At 31.1% G+C, this 23,360-nt stretch overlaps 1 protein-coding gene across 6 annotated transcripts in view; it reads left to right on the top strand.

Moving 5' to 3' along the window:
- LOC148310395 (SUN domain-containing ossification factor) overlaps nt 1-23,360 on the top strand; it is a 58,951-nt gene that overhangs the window by 6,380 nt on the left and 29,211 nt on the right. For 2 of the 6 annotated variants that reach the window (XM_088258540.1, XM_088258541.1), the window contains exon 1: nt 7,785-7,950. The exons of 1 other annotated variant lie outside the window; for it this stretch is intronic. The gene's annotated coding sequence lies outside the window, so the exon portion shown is untranslated. Of the gene's footprint in view, nt 1-7,784; nt 7,957-23,360 lie in introns of those variants that run through there. 3 more of the 6 variants (XM_088258543.1, XM_088258542.1, XM_088258544.1) reach the window with 2 other exon arrangements.

The raw sequence follows: 23,360 nt of genomic DNA, 5'->3' as shown, positions 1-23,360 counted from the left end.
CGGCATGACGCAATAGATCGATTTTTGGTCTTGATTTATTTGCTGCTAATGCTACGATGCAGTGCTTTATAAAACTGCAATCAAATTACGATGAAATTAAGAAATTCAACACTGTCCCAAAATGAGTCATTCGTGAACTATCTGATCTAAATGATGCGTTCATAGATTGGTTAAGTGACCGGTTCCCAATTTCGAGTGAATCTCGATTAGGAACGTTGTCCCTTTCACTGGATTACTTGCCTATAGGCACAGATTCAGTAATTCACTTAATCACTGATTCACTGATTCGTTAATCAGTGATTCATTGATATGGTTAGCTGGTTGATTCAGATTAGATTCCAGGAATTGATCCGGTCGTAATGAACGTATCCAAAATGTGATAGTTTCAGTGAGAATATTATCAATATATGTAGATTAATATATTATGTAATTGTTTGTAATAAATAAATAATAATAAAAAACTACAAACCCTTAATAAAAATAATTAGAAAGGAATTGCTTCAAATTATAAAGATTTTTAATTAAATAAATCCACCTCTATCGGTTTTATGATAATAATACGTATTTATATTATTTTTTGACATCTCAACATAGATGAAGAAGAATATGAAAGCCTGGGCATATATCTGGCATACGATCGTCATAGGCTGGTTTAAGTGATCACTTTACACACGTGTAACATTCACCAATTCTACCCATGATTGATAACCACACTAATAAAATTTTTGGAACTTCTAAATATATATATATATTGATCAGATTCGAAACATAGTGCTTGAATTGACTAGAATTTCACTAGAGACATCTATGGTGAGATTTAGAGAAGCTTTTTATCAAGCAGAAACTCTTTCAGTTGTATGTGAGGTCCGAATCCTGGATTATATTCACATAAATACTTGAGAAACGTTACAAAATATCTTTTCCATTTATTTTCAGCTTATAATTTGACCAGTTAATTTATTCACAGCATTTTGAGTGTGTATTATTATTTTTCTTTACGATATATTATCTCAAAGGCGTTTAGCACCTTCTCAATATAAATAAATAAATAAATAATATTTAAGAAAACCTAATGGTAGGTACTTAATTACCTATGATAAAACATATAATACTTGTAATTTACTTTATAGTATGTATATACGCTATACACTCGCAGATCTATGGAATATTCAACAGACCAATCGTCCTCCCCAAAGGCATTAGCGATAAGTTGATTCTGCCATAATTAAAAACGAATGGTCTGTGTTGCCTGTTTCTTTGGCAACTGTTCGCTGTCTAAACTCCCATTTTCCGGCGCTTCAGCCACTATCAATACAGGAATTTTTATGATGTATAATATATTTTAATATAAAATATTATCAATTTCAAAACAAGTTATTTTAGTACGTACTTGTGTTTAATACGCTTTGATAACCTACAAGTCAGATGTTAATTTACATAACTATTTAAATTTATCGGTATTCCTTATTTTTGCATAGTAATTAAATTTGTTTGTTTTACGATTACTCGTGTAGTCTCGATTTACCGGAATGGACGAGAAAAATGCTGGTGAAATCAATGGTTAATTTTTTTATTCATCAATAATTAAAAAAAGAAAAATATTTGTGTTTTTATTATTAACACAAATATTTCAATTTCATATTTACTATTTCTGTGAGCCTAAGCGGCTCATTATTAGAAATAGGAATAAAATTGTGGTAAAGTGGGTTCGAACTGAGAAACTCTGACTTAAGAGTCCGCGATACTAACCACGGGACCACATCCCGACACATTGAATGTGTTCATTAAATTAAAGCCTTCACACATTTAATTAAGGAATGAAAAAAAAAATCTTCGAAAAAAAAGAGTAATGGAAAAGTAAGGAGTTAATTTTTTTTTTTCAATATATATGTTCTTTAAAAAAAATCTAGCCTGCAGTGACCTCCAGCTCTCAGCGCAGCCGGTCGCTTAATGAAGTCTATGATTACGAGTAATACCTTAAGAATTAATCCTTAAATATGTTCCAAGAATTCGCCTTAAATCATTTTTGAAACGATCCTGATCAATAGAAACCCATGCCGAATTAATTTTTTTACTAATATGTATTAATATGTTGTTTTAATCAACAATATTAAGCTATGAATTGCCTTTAGCTGCTAAATTATGGCTTGTTGGTTGGAAACATACCGAATTAGGCGTATTCGCAAATCTAGAATCTGTTTTTAAAAAAAAATATTTTTAAATTAGCTCATATTACACTAATATATAATAATAATAAAGTATTTTTTACACTTAAATAACATCATATATTTATATTTAATTCTTTTTACAGTGAAAAAAACATTTATTTTTAAATTCTTTCAGACTCTTTTCATTCTTCATACATTCAGGCATCTCATCATACATTTTCAAACCATAATACATTAAACAATTTTGTGACTCGGTTTTTTCAACAATGGCAGTCTTATTCTACCCTTATTTTTAGTAATATGTTCATGAAAATTTTTGTCTAACACTATAACATCCTTAAAATATTTGGGTAGTTTATTGTTCAAAAATTTATATATAAAGATCAGCATATTCAATTTTAGTCTCTTTTTTATAGGTAGCCAGTTAAGTTCTTCTCTCATTTTTTTTCTATATAATTATACCTATTTTTCTATTTATCATTAATTATTTAACTGAAAAATTATTATCATAAAATTATCGTACGTGTATTTGATTAATCTTTGAAAGCAAATGCTACCTCACCTCTTTATTATCTCGGCTGAGGGGGGTAGACTAGTTATTTTTACGTCTGGTCACGATCTGCATAATTCTTCCCCTTGCAAATTTCACGCCACTTTTCCTTATTTACCAACTAATGTAAATTATTATAATACGTAGATAGTCCAAAGCTTTCTCCATTTTATCTAAATAAATATAATATAATCGTGCACGTTTCTGGGGTGGTTCACCATAAACACACATTTAATAAATAATTTATTAATGAACTATTCACAATATTTTAAATGTAGTGTCCAAATAATTTTTCGAGTTGTTTATGTTGAGAATATAAATAATAAATTTATATAAAATTTATATATAAACTGCTCAGTGGACAAACCCTGATTTGTAAACAAAGATTTGGATACATTCAAAATATGCTGAATAAAATTTAAAAATTCTGCGAAAAAAATATAATCATGTTTTCAGGCGTCTTCTAGCATTTAAAATAATTCGGGAATAATCTTACATACATTTCATGAAGGTCTCTGCCAAATAAAATTTTTACTAACTCAATCATAGATGGTGCTGGGAACTCACATGTCAAAGAAGGTGTCGATTGAAGGATATATACAGCTTCCGAACCTAGAGCAGTGTGGTTGTCAATCATGGGAAGTGTGGTGAATGTTTTCACGTGTGTAAAGTTATAACTTAAACCAGCCTATGACAAGTCGCAAGCCCTGTAAATACCCAGATTTCCGTATTCGTTTTCATCTATGTTAAGATGTCATACTTATAATACAGCCCACTTTTGAACTATTCCTTAACTTGTATTTTAAAAAAAAAACTTGTATGGAATCATTCCTAAAATTGCTTGTCATATTATACAATATTTCTTCCCCTAAACTTTCTCACTGTCATGTACGGGTTCTTCACTCTTTACAATTCATCCCCTCGCGGTACCCTGAAAGTGTTGAATGTATCTTGAAGGTCGCGCTTTTTTTAAAGAACATCTGCCCCAATAATAGGGCGATAGATTGGTTCCTTTTACTGAGTTTATTCATCACTTTGATGCTAGATTCTCCTGTGTGCGCAGATACTAGATATATACATGTAAACATATACAGCTTCTTTTCATTAAAATAATCGATTTGCTTATTTTTCTAGAATTTTCAATGATCATAGTTTCATTATTATCCTTTGACTTCTGACATTTAAAAAAACTACTGTCATCGCGTTTTATTTATGTAAGTGTACACTTAATTAAAAAAAATATATGTAATTATTACTAATGCGGAATAAATTATTTTATGTTTGACATTAATTTTAAATCAAATTTTGTTAAATTTTCATTGAGTTTTGGAAAAACGAAGTATTTAGTCTCTTTCTTTGATATAAAACATGGTGTTTAATTTTAAACACATGTATTAAGTTGTTTAAAATGTAAATTTAATCTAGACAGACTTGTTTTCAACGCTGATGATACAAATTGATACATGCTTTTTATCCAAATCACATATCGATTTCAATTTCCTTTTATCTTGTATTTATCAACGATACGGAAATACTCTTATACATTACTTATGTCATATTCTTCTTGTATATGTTCGTCAAAAGCTTCACGTCCAAGCTTATCTGGCATATCATATCCTAGTATCTGCAACGAACTTTTTCATGTCTCACTCGATAACTTTTACTACTGAAAATGTCCTTTTATATCTAACATTTTTCCTTGGCATATTTTTTTCTATCTTAATACTTTTTTTAAAGATAACGTAAAAAATATTGCAAAGGAAATTCTTGCAAAAGTGTTACTTCTATAAGATGCCTCTCAGGCCCACAGGACAGTTAAAATTGATTCAATATACTAAATTGGTTTATGTATTAATTTTAAATCAAACACATATATTTTGAGTCTACTAAGCTGTATTTTATTAACAAAAACAATTAACTTGTTAATAAAATACAACTTAGTAGACTCAAAAAATCTGTGTTTAATTTAAAATTAATACATAAATTAAAATGGAGTTCTACAAATTAAACGCCAAATCAATAAATATATTAAATTGGCTTACATCGACAGAAAGAACCTCCATGGCATAGGCTAAATTCGAAGTATTTTGTATATTAAAAGCATTGTTAACTTTGTGGTATAGTAATATAACACTCTACTTATCATTCATCGTTCACTTTATGTAATACCACTTAAAATTACGTATTTTTCAGTGGTATTACACTTATAATATACTAATTATTGGTATTACACAAAGTGAACGATGAATGATAAGGAGAGTGTTAAATTCGAAGTTACTAAAAGGTGGGTGATTTTTTTTCTTTTTGTTTCGAAGTTACTAAAACATATCCACTATTACCGATAACTTTGAGTTATTTATTCTACTTTTTCAGTATACGAGTATGTTGTAGAAAGTTTGAAGTTTTATTTGAATATCAACGTTACCTATTAGTTAAATCTGTCTACTTCTACCATCTATACACCCTGAACCACAAATCTGCTGGTTAGTCTACTTTCTCCCTGTCTAGGCGGTGTTTGTCTTATGCTCGTAACTTCAAACCCTTTCGTGCTCTGTATCTATTAACTATTAAGTCTTATAACTAATAAGTCTTGCTAATTGAATTGGGAAGTCTTCTGAAGCCTTATTAATTGCAATGGAAAAGTACTGATTTATTTTATTTTATTGAAGACGTAAATTAAGAGCTGGTTGGATTTTTAATGTCCGTATGAAGTGTGGACGATTGACGACATAATAGACATATTACCCAGAAAAACTATGTCAGCATTGCATTCAAAATGGAAAAGGACAAAAAAATGAATCCGAAAAATTATTTTTAGTTATTCAATATATTGGAAAAATTTCGTATTTCTTACACTGATCAAGTTTTTTTTTGTAATCTTGAAAGTGATTTTTCTGCACAAAACTATCATAGTAAAAAAAGGAAAATTAAAGGTAGTTCTTCAAAATTAAATATAGGATTTTAATGACGGTTAATTGGCAATTTAAAAAAAGTCATAACCTCTGATCTAAACATTTTTAATCCTTTATATTTCTGGATAATCTCATGTTTCGAAAGACGTAGTATAATAGTATATTTGATAAAATGTAGTTCCTATTTAGTAAAAAAATGTTATCGAGTAGTAATTTTATGTTGATTATTTGTAAATTTTAATGTTACCAACCAGATAATTTTATTACTCATCGAAACACGGAAAAATGCATTTATTTTTATTTGATAACATCGTATGGTCAAAAATGTTATCGATATACAATTAAATTAATAAATTATACTGTTGCCAACTAGATGATGATATTACCATATTACGATCATCATTTAAAAATATATATATATTTTTCCTTAAATCCTATGTTTTTAGAGGGTACATACTTCTTTATGCGCGAATTACTTGTCAATTGGATAGTATACTACATTGGAACTTTCCCCGCAAACAATACAAAGTAAAGAGTAAAGTATAGTAAAACCTCGATATAACGGGGAAGGGGTTGTTCGTTAAAGCCGAAAGTTCTTTATATAGAAATGAGTTAAATATAAAATAAAAATATGTAATATGTACATATAAATATATAGGTAAACAGTACAAAACACAAACAATATTCTATTTATCTATTTCAGACACTCAAAAAACATGTCCCAACACAGAAGAAACAAATTACAAAACTCAATTTTTTCCGCTTTGCCAAAACGCACTTTGCATATTTAACAACAACAAAAAAACAACTCAGTGTCTCGCGTTGAGTAAAAAGGTTTTTTTTTAATATAACTTCTATATAATTTTCATATCCAACTCAATGATCTTATCAAGAAATTCCGATCACATTCTTCGAATGGTCTATTACTGCCCTCGAGAGAAAAATATAATGTTCGTATTATTTCATTCTGTTACATCGTTATAGAAGAAATTAACGCCATTATATTGATGTTTTGTTTAATATCATTACACACTTAATCTTATCTCTTCATTTAGATATTAATAGAGGGTGTGGTAATCCATTCAGACTGATAAATATTACTATATCTTTTCGTATCGTGTTTATTTATTGCCTTTAACTTTTTTCGCTTACATTGCTCAGCTAAGGAAAATATCGCCGCCACTATTTACAGTGAGGTAGCTGTAGGAAAATTATATTTATTTTGTGGGCTACGTACGGGAAAGTATATTATTCGAGGTCTATTCAATTACTTAAATATACTTTGTAAATCTATCACAAAATAAAGACTAACCATTTAAGATAATACATACGTATATATATATATATATATATATATATATATATATATATATATATATATATATATATATATATATATATATATATATATATATATATATATATATATATATATATACATACATATATATATATATATATATATATATATATATATATACATAAATATAAATATATATATATATATATATATACATATATATATATATATATATATATATATATATATATATATATATATATATATATATATATATATAATTGGTATATATATATATATATATATATATATATATATAATTGGTTATTCTGCTTCCTCTATTACCAACCACATTCACCTCGTTTCACTGTTATTTCTTCATTCATTCGATTCACATGCCCAAACCATCTCAAAACACCTTTCTTAATTCTATCTATATATTGTATATATAGACAGAATTATATTTATATATATTTATGTAAGTATATATAAATATTGTTTTTTTTTTCCCCGCAAACAGATATATCTTCCATATTACTTTATCTACTAAACCAACCAATTACTTTAACCGATATCTTTAATGTAAATGTACAGGGCTTACGACTTGTCATTGGATAAATAAATACATAATAAAAAATAAATAATGAATAAATGAGTGTTATATCAACATACCACAAAGTTAACAATGCTTTTCATTTACAAAAAAAAACCTTGTCTAGATGTCTGTTGCATTTTTTATTCCACGCGTGTGCGGTTGCTGGCCGCGAGAGCATTACATGTATGTTACACATTCCCCTACGATGTTTATAATTCAGACTGAATACTCCACACCAGTTCAGCTTTCAGCTTCAGCCAGATGACGGTTGGCGTTGGAAACGCGCGGTCGTGGCCTTACATGTTACATATTAGTACCGACTCAGTAGTGTGCAATGATATTACGAATCGCACACTGCACCGCGAATATCAAAACTGTACCTTTTAATTACAAAAATGTAATAGTGTGTGTGTCTCGTGTGAATCGTGAGTGTTAGTTTTAAGTTTTACGAGTTGTTTTGATACCTACTCTATCTCTCGCGCAATCAATGTCAGTCTATTCAAATGACTAATGTCGATTAAGGTCGATTTTTTATTGTTCGGTAATAAAAATTCAACATATTATCATCGTTTCATTAGTAATTGAAACGATGATAATATGTTGATTTTTTATTACCGAACAATAAAAAAAATCGTTTCATTAGTAATTTTGTCCGCCTCCGTAGTGTAATGGTCAGCATGCTCGGCTACCGTTCTGGAGGTCCCGGGTTCGATTCCCAGGGGGGTTTAATAAATATAAGTGATTTTTTCACTCTAATATTTATTCAATATTACACTGGACTGGTACCTGAAGTGGAGGGCTGATCACCTTTCCTTCATGTGTAAACGATCGAGATAACACTGCGTTTATATGAAGCAGTGCCCTATGCACCATTGGGGTGCGGTAAGGGTTTTATTATTATCATTCATTAGTAATTTAATGTGGATTTCATTGATTTCATGGGTGATGAAATACTTGTTTTTTTTTTTAATACCTGGTGTGATTCTAGTTTCGGAAAAATCACTTGATCATGGGGATTGATGATCAAAACGGTTGTTAGTTCTGACGATGACATGAGTGGTGTACGACTGGTATTTTATTAATTTAATAACACGATGATTTCAATATACGTAAAAAATAAAACACTCGTATGAGACCATTTTTTTTAGTATATTAAAATAAACACGACCAGTGTTTAGATAACTACAGTTTGTATGTTCACCTGTTGATGAGACCATCTGTAGTTCTCAAAACTAGTCGTGCTTACATTAATTAACTAAAAAAGTGGTATCATAAAAATATTTTATTTTTACGATTAAAGTTCGACTGGTATATTAAATTCTCCAAAATTTTATACATGCTTGATATATAAAACATTAATTGTTTTATATATCGCAATGTGAAAAGACTTGCATGTATTTTTATTACATAAGTATAAATATACATTTTTAAATCTTAACATGGGTGAAAAAGTATATGGAAGTCTAGGTACTTACAGGGCTTATGACCTGTCATATGCTGCTTAAGTGATCACTTAATACACGTGCAACATTCTTTATTCTACCCATGATTGAAAACCACACTACTCAAATTTTCGGAACTCCTAGAAATACGGAAAGTATGTTTTTTCTTCGTGTATTCGTATTATATAGGATGTACCACCTTTTTGATGTTTCTTGACATTTCTCAGTCTTGTTTGATTTTTTTCTTTGCAATATGTAGACACGTACCTACTGTGGAGTGATATGCGCCAAAAGCATGCATCTACGCTTATCCACAAAACATTTGCGTCAAATGTTTCGTGGATGTGTCATCTTGAAATCTGACGATTTCATATGGCCACGTGTACTTCGTTTGTCCACAGTCTTTGTCGATCTGAAAGCCAACATTTCAGTATTTATCTGGAACAATGAGCCACATCATAGAGTGTGCTAAAAATGATCCGAAACTCGGATCATTGCTTAAATGGCCACGTGTACGTCAATTGTCCACAATCTTTATCGATCTAAAAGCCAACATTCCAGTATGGAACAATTAGCCACATCATAGAATGTGCTGAAAAATGGGCCGATACTTGCATCTATGTTAAAGGTGGTCATTTGCCGGATATAATTTTTCATAATTAGGTGAAACGAATTTTAATGATGTCAATGAAATACGTGAATCGCAATTTTGACGTTTTTATATTATAGTAACCTAGTTATTCACAAAACAAATCATTCGCTACTTATTGGCGAGGTTTTTATGAAAAATCGCTTCAAGGGCGCTTTGCAATTCGCAATTAAAGTTTTTACAGTTTTTTATCTTAAAAAATAATTATCGCACACTTCCCCGCAGGATGAGAGAATAGAACGCCACATCGCTCTGTCTTTGAAAACAATCTTTCACATTCACACCTCCTTATACATTCAATTCACGCCGATTATTCCAACTTCTGACCTTACCACTTTCGAGTATTTGAATTACTTTATCATGCCAAGTTTTACTCGGTCTTCCTCTATTCTTATTTCCAATTACATTTGCTTCACAAATTTATTTTACTTTTCTTTCCTCGCTTATTCGTTCCACATGTCTAAACCATCTCATCACACCTTTCTGAATTTTATCTATAATGCTCATCTCAACCTTGCATTCTTTCCTTATTTCACAATTCGAACGTCTTTCATACATCGGTTTGCCGCAAAATCGTCTGAGAGATCGCATTTCGACTGCATTTAGTCTACTTTCACTCTTCTCTGGCCAACTCCACGCTTCACTTCCATACATTATATAAAGGGAAGGTGATCAGTCCTGCGTTTCAGATGCCAGGCCAGGTAATATTAAATAAATATTCGAGTGAAAAACAAAATAATTTTTTTTGAGCCCTCGAACCCAGGACTGGAGGTCCTGGGTTCTAGGGCATGGTAGCCAAAATGCTGACCATTAATGTTAATTTTTAACGGCTGTAAATAAATTAGCCCTCGATAAAGTCACTTGTATTTACAACTTTGCTATGCACTTCAGTACTTTGGCCTTCCTATCTCTTATTTACCCTCACTCACATTATTCAATACTAAAATATTTGGCAACCGATAGAATTCACTTGTAAATAAATTCCACGACTGACAGAAATAGTTCACGTACTCGGGTGTTGATTAATTGCTGTTGAAAATCAATGGAAAAGTTATTTAATGATTTGAAAATGTCTTATAGTATGCAGATATTGTAGGGGTGACCCAGGTTCGATGAAATTTTACTCAGAAAAAATGCACCTGGTATGCATTCAGCAGTATTTTCTGTTTGAAATGATTTTTATTAAGAAATGTAAATTTCTTAATAAAATGCAATGCGTATTTGCAAAAACATTTTCATATTTATCTTTTCACTTAGAGATCTTACACTATTGGTTATGTTTTTTTTGTATTTGTTTTTTGTGGTAGGTAAACGAAAAAAGATTCCTCTTTTAAGATTTATGGACGAATTTCAAGATATAAACGATAATAATTTATGAATGACCGTTTCTTACATGCAGGTAAAGTGATCCTGCACACATGGAATTCACCCATTTTATAAATAAAAAATACATATAACAATAATAACGCAGAAATAGTAAGAATTATTTGTACATAAGGACGTTATTTTGAAACAATAGAAATTCATAAAAATATATACAAAAATCAACCTACAATTGACAATATGACAATGACTAAAGCCCACTGATATTGTCCACTGATAAAAAAAACAAGTAACATCTCCTCCCTCCCCCCCCCCTTCATCCTTCACGTCCCAAGGATAAAACTGTAAAATTTAGACTTCACATACGGTATTTCAAAATGATGCCGAATGCATCGAAACACGTGTCATAATAGTTAAAGAAATAGTGGTATTTACCAAGTAAAATTTAAATAAAAAAATATTCTAAGGGATTGAGATCTAGGGGTGATTCACAATACATATTTGGCTGTCGTGTTTCTGGAACATTTCTTTCATTACTTAATATAGGGTGCATATTCTTAGAAACGGTTCACTTCCCTTTTGCATGTAAATGCATACAATTGGATATATTTTTACATGTCTAGACTAAATTTGTCAAGTTAAAATAATAATCAGCCGACAAACATATTTAGTATCTTTTGCTGTGAGCAAAGATGCACATTCTTGCATTTTTATCATTCGATAAAATACTAATGAGGTGAAATTATTATCATATCTTAAGTCAACTGTGCGAAACGCTGCGGGATGTATTAATCATGTTTAGCACTTATCAGTGTACATGCATCTAAGAGAGAGTAGGTACTACATATGTCATTTTTTATTATTCATTTGTATCTTCATCTTTATATATCGATTTTAATCGATGTATAACGAAACAAATCAATTGAGGTTTATCTTGTTTTTCATAATAAAGAAATGAATCGGTACCTGCCTACTTATAACTTACAACATTTTGAGTGTCCAAATACTTGTTCACAAAATCTGGATTATCTCCAATTACAGGAGTCATTTTCATATTATTTTTTGACATCTCATCAAAGATGAAGAAGAATTTGGAAGTCTGGGCTCGTCAGCCCCGTAAATGCCCAGACTTCCATATTCTTCTTCATCTTTGATGAGATGTCAAAAAATAATACTTTTAACTTATCCACGCTAATATCAAATACGAATAAAATAATATCAAAGATTTTACTTTAAAATATAGAACAGCAAAAAATAAACTACATATTTTAACCTACCACAATTATCCGCGCTAATATCAAATATTGTACAAATAAAAAAAATAACGGTTTTACTTTAAAAGATATAGCACGCAGCAGCATAATTAACAAATTTAACCTTATTAATTATCCGTTTTAATATAAAATACGAATAAAACACTATGAATAATTTGACTCACAAAGGATGCAGTGCGCAGCGGCAAAAAATAAACTAATTTATTCTGCTGAAATTATCCGCACTAATATCAAATACGAATAAAATAGTAGTGACGATTTTATTTTAAAAGATACAGCGCGCAACGACAAAGTATTAAATAATTTTACCTAATACGAATAAATACTCGTAATATTAACGATTTTAGTATAAAAGTTATGTGCACAGCGGCAAAAATAAATTAATTTGACTTACTAAAATTATCCGCGCTAGCATCAAATATGAATGAGATAACATGTAAGATTTTCCTCTAAAGCTAACATATGTAACTGGGTTTCGCGTGAGCTATAACAGACATTCTATCAAATATAATTGCCATAAAAGTATTATTTTTATTTTCTTGATATTACAATTAACGGATTTGCACTATATTTGCTGATATTTTTATTACTTTATTTACCATTTTAAATGTTACATTATCCGATAAAATTAACGTAAAGCTCTGTCGTATTATATAACATGACAATTTCTTCCATGTGTAATAAAATTCAGTTTTTAGCGAACATAGAGAGAGAAGTTTTATAAAAGTTAGGAATGATATGGGGAAAGTTCGGGTAGCTGAAAATAATATATATTCATTTTTACAGTCCTTAGGTATACCATGGTGATAATATTATTATATGTGCAATATGGTAGTGTTTGCTTCACCGTGAAGAGGCTATTTTTAATTAACGAGATTAGAGGCGCTTGACGTCACATTGGAACGAAAGTTTGTCGTAAGGCTGTCAATCAATATTTTTGATGTCAGAGAAAAATGGTTTAAAAAAAATATGGAAATAAATTGGGTCTAATGATGGTGAATCCGTCATATACTTACGTAGTTTATCAAGTACATAGTGTAATAAAACTTTTTTTTTGTATTTTCACTCTTTCCTCGAAATTGCAACTATAGGAAAATAAATGACTCCAAACATAGGAAAACGTTGTTTGATAGATGTTTGAATGGTGATATAAGGAAGGAATGCTAGGCTGAGATGAGCATTATCGATAAAATTAAGAAAGGTGTGTTGAGATGGTTTGGGCATGTGAATCGAATGAGCGAAAAAGGAACAGCAAAATTATTTTATGAGGCGAATGTGGTTGGTTATAGAAGCTGAGAAAAATCAAGAAAAACTTGACATGACCAAGATTTTTGAGTACTTGAAAGTGGTCAGGTCAGGAGTTGGAATAATCGACGTGTATGTTTGAGAATAGAGAGTCGAAGATTGTGCGCAAAGACAGATTGGTGTGGCGTTCAATGCTCTCTGCCTACCCCTGCGGAGAAGCGGCGGGATAGTTGGTTTGTTAGTTATTTATAATAATATATATTACTCTCAGGCTAAAATAAAATAATCTAGTTTCACCGTTTGGGTGTCTACCGCAACATGTTGACAAATCTTTTCATCCACCAGTTTTTCATGAGTTCATATTTGAGTGACAGACGAAAACATCACGATTTAACTACCCTTCGCTAGTAGGTATATCTCGAATCGTCTGGTTTTAAGATTTTATTTAAAATTGTCATAATATTCCTAAATTTATACCAATCGCTGAAAATATTCGTCCCTTTGTTGAATTTTTATTTATCCTGTTTTATAAATGGTATGGCGGGTGCGGTCGTTGCCTCGGGATCTAAAAATAAGTCGGATATTGTCTTTCCTGATGTGCGCAATATGCACTTAGCGTTTATTTGTATGAATGCATTCGGATATATGAATAATAATTCTACTCTGATTCACGTTGTAGCACGGAGGAACTAATAGTAATATGATACTAGCAGTATTATAATTTTGTATTGAGTTCAATGTGTATTGATTGTGATTATCGTTACGATATTATGCAGGTACCTTTGTTACTTTGTTGAGTCAACTCATGCGTTATCGGAACAATTTTTTTTCTGTATTTTTTTATTCAAATACCGATAGAACAAATTATTGTTAAGATGCGTGGCATTTATTTCATAATAATAAAACCCTTATCCGCATCCCAATGGTGCATAGGGCACTGCGTCATATAAACGCAGTGTTATCTTGATCGTTTACACATGAAGGAAAGGTGATCAGCCCTCCGCTTCAGGTACTAGTCCAGGGTAATATTGAATAAATATGACAGTGAAAAAATCACTTATATATTTATTTTACCCCCCTTGGGAATCGAACCCGGGACCTCCAGAACGGAAGCCGAGCGTGCTGACCATTACACTACGGAGGCGGACAAAAACATATGAACTAAAATACATATTTTTATTTTTTGTTGTTCATAAAACAGTGGTTGATCTGGAAACTAATTGAACACAAGTTTTTTTTACAAACAATATTAAAAAAAACAACAACATTTTGAGTATACTTGTTCACAAATATGGGTTTATCCACTTAGGAGTTATTTAACATTTTGACATCTCAGCACAGATGAAGAAGAATATGGAATATGGATGCCTTGTAAATATCCAGACTTCCATTTTCTAATTTATTATTAGATTAAAAATTCCATTTTCTTCTTCGTATATTTGAGGTACCTATTTGAAATACTTATATTGTTTGTAAGTTTTAATATTCTTTCGTATTTTAATTTTATTATTTATGCAGATGATAATGAAAACCCCTTTTATCACGAGAATTTTTTTAACCTTTATTTATCTCTTAAACCAGTTGTTTTATGCGATCCTTATTACGCACATGTTTTGATTTCAATGTCAATTCGAAATAAATCAATACACTCGAAGAAACCATAGTGTGTACGGTTTATTCTATATTCATTTTATAATCCGTCGCCTTCTATACTAATTACGTGATTACGTATAGACGTCGCCTAGGATCTGCAACATTCTGCCACATCGAGCACTCAGATAACGTGACCCGTCAATCAAATTAGTTTGTGAATCTTCGGTTTAACATAGACACTTGCACAGTCAGTCAGTTTGTTGGCACCAGATTTCCTGCGGTTATTAATATTGTATAATGAGCTTTGACCAACATGCGATGGTTAAAATATTCAACCTATAGTAATTACGTAAATGGATAATTTACTGCGAGACCTTTGAACTCTGGCCTTTTCAGATAAACTTTGAATTAATAATATTGATAATAGTAATGGTTTGTTATTTAAAGTTTTCAAGTAAAATTATTTACTTATCGTACTTATTATCACTTTATTAGGTTGGTAACTATCTGTGGATCTCGGATGAAGAACAGTACTAAGTAAGGCATATGAGAGAAGCAGTAATGCCTAGGAAATTCGATGTTGCATGTGTATTAATATTAACAACATTTTGAGTGTATCCAAATACTTGTTCACAAAATCTGGATTATCTCCAATTATAGGAGTTATTTTCATATTATCTTTTGACATCTCATCAAAGAAATTTTCTTCGATGAGATGTCAAAAGATGATATGAAAATAACTCCTATAATTGGAGATAATCCAGACTTTGTGAACAAGTATTTGGATACACTCAAAATGTTGTAAATAAATTATCTGGTCAAATTATAAGCTTAAATAATGAAAACGAAAATGGTATTTTCTGGCGTTTCTCATGTGTGTGATTATAATCTAGGATTCGGACCTCACATACTAATATAAGAGTTTCTGCTTAATAAAAAGCTTCTTTACATCTCATTAATAGATGTCTCTAGTGAAGTTCTAGTGATTCAAGAACAAGGTTTCAAAATTGGTTCATATATATAGAACTTCCAAGAATTTGAGTAGTGTGGTTGTCAATAATGGGTAGAATTGGTGAATGTTACACGTGTGTAAAGTGATCACTTAAACCAGCCTATGACGGTCGTCAGCCCCGTAAATGCCCAGACTTCCATATTCTTCTTCATCTTTGATGCGATGTCAAAAGATAATATGTATTAATATTATTATTAAAAAAAAATGAACTGCCAGTACACATGAATGTCCTGGTACCAACCCTCATGTGTGGAAGTGAAGCATGGAAGGATGAAAGTAGACTGAATGCATTAAAAATTCAATCTCTCAAGCGAGTGTGCGACAAAATGCGGCGATGTATGATATTTAGATGTATGAATTGCGATATTTGAAAAGAATGCAAGGCTGAGATAAGCATTATCGATAAAATTTAGATAGGTGTGAATGAGTGAGGAAAGAACAGTAAAACAAATTTATGATTCGAATGTTATTAGAAATAGTAGCAGAGGAAGTGCGTGGAAAAATTGGTATGATCAATATTTCAAATACTTGAAAGTGGTCAGGTCAAGAGTCGAAATAATAGACGGATGTATAGTTGAGGAGATGTATAAATGTGGATAAGGCAAAGATTGTTTGCAAAGACAGAGTGGTGTGGCGTTCTATTCTCTCTTCCACGCGGATAAGCGGCGTGATGGTTAGTTAGTTGGTTAGTTTTTCTCCATTGTTTCAGTTTCGTACTATTTTCGTGAGCCTAAGCGGCTCATCATCAAAAATAGATATCAAATTGTTCTAGAGTGGGATCGAACCCAGGATCTCTAACTCAGAGTTCGTGACACTAACCAAGGGATCACAGCCCAACAATCATTTCGTAATTAAAGAAAGTGTAGTTTTGTTTTATAATTATTTAAAAAAATTAAAATGAATATAATTTATTTTGCTCCTGTTGTCACGATTTGTCTGTAATTTAGTAGACACACAATGAAGCAATGATGCTCTATTTACAATAATAATTGTAAGAAGTCTCATACAATTATTGCTTCTGATGGTTATCCTAAACGTGTTGGAAAATTAATTAATAATCGCTGTATGAACTAGCAATTTTGAAGCGAATGACTGACGTCATGGTTTGGGTATAATTTCAAGTGAACGAAGAATTTATTGCTTCGATCTTTGGCAATCTAATGGCAGTTTTTTTTGCCTACAATTTGTTTCCGTGATTTTTTTCAATATCAATTCAAACAAAATTGAGATTTATTAAGTACTACGCATAAACGAATAAACATATTATTTTTTGACGTCTCATCAAAGATGAAGAAGAATATGGAAGTCTGGGCATTTACGGGGCTGACGACCGTCATAGGCTGGTTTAAGTGATCACTTTACACACGCGTAACATTCACCAATTCTACCCATTATTGACAACCATACTACTCAAATTCTTGGAAGTTCTGTATATATGAACCAATTTAGAAACCTCGTTCTTGAATCACTAGAACTTCACTAGAGACATCTATTGGTGAGATGTAACTCCTGTAATTGGAGATAATCCAGATTTTGTGAACAAGTATTTGGACACACTCAAAATGTTGTAAATAAACATATTATTACGAGGCTTTGCTTTTTTTGACATCTCAACATAGATGAAGAAGAATTTAAAAGTCTGGGTATTTCAGGGCTTATGACCTGTCACAGGCATCACTTTACACACGTGCAACATTCACCATTCTACCCATGATTGACAACCACACTTCTCAAATTTTTGGAACTCCTTTATATAATGATCAATTTAATGACACAGTACATATGAGTTGGATTGAGAAAAGCTTTTATTTATCAGAGACTCTTTTATTTGTATGCAATATCCGGATCCCGGATTAGGCTTTGCTTTATTAAAGAACGTAGGTAAATGTCACCTTATTAATTATAAAAAATATGATATCAGATATAATTTGATACATAAAAATATAATAAAAAATATTTTATACGTATCAGACTGAAATCGCTTTTATCATTACTTTTAACTTAAGTAATTAACTTGTTATATCAATACCAAAATATCAAATGTACTGCAGGCGCAAATATTTTTGTATATAGTTATTGTATAACTTATACATTGAAAACTGATGTAATAATGAATAGTCGGATTGTGGTCCAGTTTTTGCACTTTTTTGCCGCGTTATTTCTTGGGGCCAATTTATTTTATTTATAGTACTATTAATTATACTTTCGCGGTTTGAGATCGCGAATTAATGTAGCACCGTTAGAAGTGTACACACATCATTAATTTACGTAATAGCCTAATAGTAAGGAGTAAAGTCGACTTATTCATTGCCATTTTTTCGCAAGAGTCAAGATTTCGCTTTCATGATCACGGATCGGTGTCGTGTGTGATTAAATATGAGTGCAACAAACTCTTGGGTATGCTTGATAAATTATTTTAACAAGGACAAATGTAAATGGCGATATTTTTGTTATTGTTCCGAAATTCAGTATTCTTTTGTGTTTAAACCTTTATTCCAGCATTTAAACTAGTGAAATGACACTTTTTAATTATGGACAAGACCTTCTTGTTTGGTTTTACGTCTTCAGACGATAGTGTTTCTTGGAACGTGGATTCAAGGCATTTTCTTTAAATGGTCGTCTGGAGAGAGGGGTTTGAGTGTGTCGAGGATTCTGCGAGTCTTTGATTCCCTATTCTTTCCACGTCGTATGGCAGATTCTTCTTCTTTCTCTTCTTTATCTGACCACGTTATGTTCTCCCTGGGTTGTTTGTATTTTCAGATTTGGACTAGAAAGGATGGAGGTTTTAACGCGATATTGCCTTAGATATAAATGCACTTATTTATTCGATTCTTAATGTAATAAAAATAAAAATAATGTTTCGGGTAATACTATAATACGAAGTAAACCTAGGTTTATCAAAAGAGGCATATTTTTAACTTAATATTTACCCGCTATAGGGCAGAAAATATTGTTTTTGCATTTTGAAGAAAAGGTATTGTTTAATTATTTTTTTAAATATACTAAATATTTTTCCAATGGAGAAAAAACCTTCAGGTTTTACTTAAAAAGATCTACTGCACAGTAAAAAGTTCAATAAGTGGCTTGATATTTATTTTTAATACATTGTCTTATATTTTTAAAATCTAAAAACGTTCTCCTGAAAAATCTAGTTTATTTATGACGTTCTTGAAAGGAGTGAGCGACATATTACGAACTTGCAAATGAACATATTGGTACCTAAGTATACGAATTATTTGTCTCGTGACGCACGGACGCTAATATTTTTAGTCTTCGCCCCGGAATGGCTTCAGTGCACTCGATAAATGCCATTGTTTATTTTATCACTCCTTGTCTCCCGGGCCATACCCTTTAGCGATCGCATCTTGGATATCTCAGATCCGTGTTCACATCAGAGAGCCGTCTGGAAGGGTTGAAATAGTTTTCTGTAACATTTCCCGGCGTGTTACATAGGATGGCGCCACGCAGCGCATGTTTGTTGGTCGAGAGCCAACATTGTTTTTCAGAGATAATCACATAACAAAGAGATGATAATCTGTTGACGTTCTGTAACAGCTTCAATCAATTCACCTTTTTTTGCTTCAATTCCTTAAAGTCCTCAGGTAATCTGTTTTCCGGTTAAAATTAGGACCAACTCTTTTTACGAAATATGTATTTTAAAATGACACCTTTCTGACTTTTATATGATAAAATAACGAATTTGTTTATAGTTTTTTCCACATTTATTGGTTTCAAATAAATGTGGAAAAAACTTGAGAAACAAGTTGTTATTTTATTAGATAAAATGCAGTTCCACAACTTTAATATTTCTGATTTTATTTTTTACAAATATTATTTGGTCTAAAATATAGGAAGATTTTTTATTGATATTTTAACATTAATGAAGAAGTCTATTTGAGGTAGGAAAATGGAATGATTACGATCTGTCATTGGGCCGTTTATGTGATCACTTTATATACTGTAACGTTCGCCATTCTGCCCACGATTGATGACTACTTTACTCAAATTTCGGTTTTATGTATGCATTTATGTTTCTATTCAACTGGACAAAAATTTGGACATACTCAATATATTGTGAGTGTAAATAAGATATAGGAGATAACCAATGATCAAACAGCCAGGCCTTAAGCCGCTTGTGCACCACACGGAATTTTACTGTCCGGCAGTCTGGTTTTGATAAATAAAAGCGACTACGACAGTTTAGCGTGATCGAATTTGCGCGCATTGTGTTAACGCAACGATAAAGAGCACCGATCTGAAGTAAGATGGATAAAAGCACAAGCCAATCCAAGCCAATCATCGTTTTATCACGGTAGCTGATGTGTCGTGCACAAACCCCCTTAATATTCCGTAAAAAATCTAATTTATTCCGTTGGGTACATTATAATAGGTAGGTACTTTAACAACAGTGGTTCTATTTTTTAAATTCTTCCATGACTTTTATATGACAGTACAAATTAAAATGGCGAATGCCTTATATTGAGAACAACTTAATAATAATAAAAAATGCTTTATGGATTGGGAATGGGAAAGGTTTAAAGTAGGTACACTGTTATCTTCTTCGAGTTTTAAAGGTCAAGTTTGCAAATTATCACTGCTATCGGGTGAGTAGTAAAAGACATACGTAAAACAACCTTTATAGATATAGATTTGATACAATGATTAAAGAAAACACTTGTTTTTTACCACTTGAGTTTTATTAAAGACTACATGTTTCAGAAGTTAAACTTCCATCATTCAGGTCTGTATAATAACTAAAATATAAAATATAAATTTGTTCTATAAATAAGGAGAGGGGATATATTATATTCTCCTTATTTATAGAACAATTTTATATTTTATATTTTGGTTATTAAACAGACCTGAATGATGGAAGTTTAACTTCTGAAACATGTAGTCTATAATAAAACTCAAGTGGTAAAAAACAAGTGTTTTCTTCAATCATTGTAACATGTCTTACCACAAAGTTAATGCCGAAACAATAAATAAAATATAGATTTAATTTTTAAAAACAAAAAAAAAATCATTGCTAGTTACTTCTTTTGATATCCAATTCATAAAATATACAAAAAAATATGGCTCCTTATGTTTAGCGTTCAAGTGCATATTGCAGTTTTCTAAAATAAAATTAAATAATTTTATTCCAATCATGATGATGACTCCATTAGGGCGTTTGTGCACTACACGGAATTTTACCGTCCGGCACTTCAGTTAGCGTGATAAAACGATAGTTGGCTTGAATTAGCTTGTGCTTTTGTAAGCACAAGCAAATCCAAGCCAATAATCGTTTTAAAAATTAATTTCATTTAATTCCGTGTAGTGCACAAACGCCCTTACTGTATTTTTCCTGAATTAGTAACGCCACGTGACACTACGATCTGTCAAATTAAACGGACACCGTTTCGCAATCGCACCGCCCAACTGTATTTTAGTTAAGACACTCGTAAATGCTATATGCTCCAATTCCGAATCGACCTCATGTTCATTGGGTACCATATTTCTTTCCCTATATAATACACAGTTATTTGCGGCATGCTCGCGGTCCAAAATTAATGTGGGTTTGTTTACATTCCACTTTCTGCCAAGTCTTCGCAGATGACATAGTTGCAAAAATGCAATTTTATAATTTTTGAATTTTTTCATTAATAAGCCCAAATTATTCAAATGTATTTTAATTTTTGACAGCTTAACATAGATGAACAAGGAGAAGGAAGTCTAGGCATTTACAGGGCTTACGATATGTTATAAGCTAGTCGTAAGCCAGATCAGGTTGTATGCCCTGTAAATGTCCAGATTTCCATATTTTTTTTACAAAAATTTTGAGATGTCAAAAATGTAAAATAACTCCTGACATATTGTGGAGAAACCCACATATCTTTCAACAACGTCATATATCAAAAATCGTCAATTTTCAGTTGTGCACGTTTTCGAAATGCCCAGAAAATGTACCTACTATATCCCAGCAAAAGCGGCATATTTTTAACTTAATATTTATCCGCTGCATTTGTTTTTGCATTTTAAAGAAAAGGTATTGTTTAATTATTTTTTTAAATGTACTAAATATTTTTCAAATGGAGAAAAAACATTCAGGTTTTACCTAAAAAGATCTGTTGCACAGTAAAATGTTCAATAAGTGGCTTGATATTTATTTTTAATACATTTTATTTTATTTTTAAACTTTAAAAACGATCTGAAAAATCAGGTTTTTTGATAGGTATATGACGTTGTTGAAAGGAGTGAGCGATTTGTGAAGTGTTTGGACACACCCAATATATTGTAAATAAAATAAATTTTAGTTTTAAATTGCCTGGAATGAATTTTATATTTTTATTTTATTTTATTAAGCTATGAATTTTATTGTAAGTATAAGATGCAAAATCTTTTGTGTATATTCTGGTAAGATTCGACTTTGATCCGTGACTGAGATGGTTCTAACATTACTAAGAATTTTATAAACGATATGCTCTCTCATACGCGTTCTGCTTTCTTATTCATTGGCTATGTTTTGTATAAATTCATAACAAAGTATTTAATGCGAAGCGCCATGCAATGCAATATCTTCTCTTAGCTTTAATCTTATTTTATCGGCTCACTTAATCACCGGAATCCACTTTTAAAAATACAAGATTTAAATATTTTCAACGATATGATTAGAGGAATCGATAAAGTATTTTATTCTGAACAAATACTAAATATCTACATATCGGCTGTCCTAAGCAAAACCAAATGTCTACTCTGAGCAAAACCTTTTTTTTATATTAAATTTTGTAGTACTAATATGTCCTAAAAAAATATATTGTACATACTTATATAGTTTGTAATTTTAATCGCATAGTATGTACTACAAGTATTTGCCAATAAAATATGTTGAAACTATAATCTGTGATATTTAGAATTACTACAATGATGGACTTGTAATTAAAAAAAATGTATATCAACTCTTGTGAGGGCAAATAAAAACCGTAAAAATAAACTACGGACAGTAGTTTGAAAATGCCATAGCAAGGCTATACAATCGGTGTTTGATTTTAACATAATAAAAATAATAAAACCCTTATCCGCACCCCAATGGTGCATAGGGCACTGTGTCATATAAACGCAGTGTTATCATGATCGTTTTACTTATGAAGGAAAGGTGATCAGCCCTCCGCTTCAGGTACCAGTCCATGGTAATACTGAATAAATATTACAGTGAAAAAATCACTTATATTTATTTTTACCCCCCTTGGGAATCGAACCCGGGACCTCCAGAACGGTAGCCGAGCGTGCTGACCATTAATTACACTACGGAGGCGGA

This window comes from Brachycentrus maculatus, unplaced genomic scaffold (genome assembly GCF_059751285.1).
Source record: "Brachycentrus maculatus isolate JH-2025_06_01 unplaced genomic scaffold, ASM5975128v1 h1tg000097l, whole genome shotgun sequence".
NCBI classification, from domain to species: Eukaryota; Metazoa; Arthropoda; class Insecta; order Trichoptera; family Brachycentridae; genus Brachycentrus; species Brachycentrus maculatus.
Note: the sequence above shows the minus strand (reverse complement) of the source record. Positions and strands in the feature narration are given on the sequence as shown.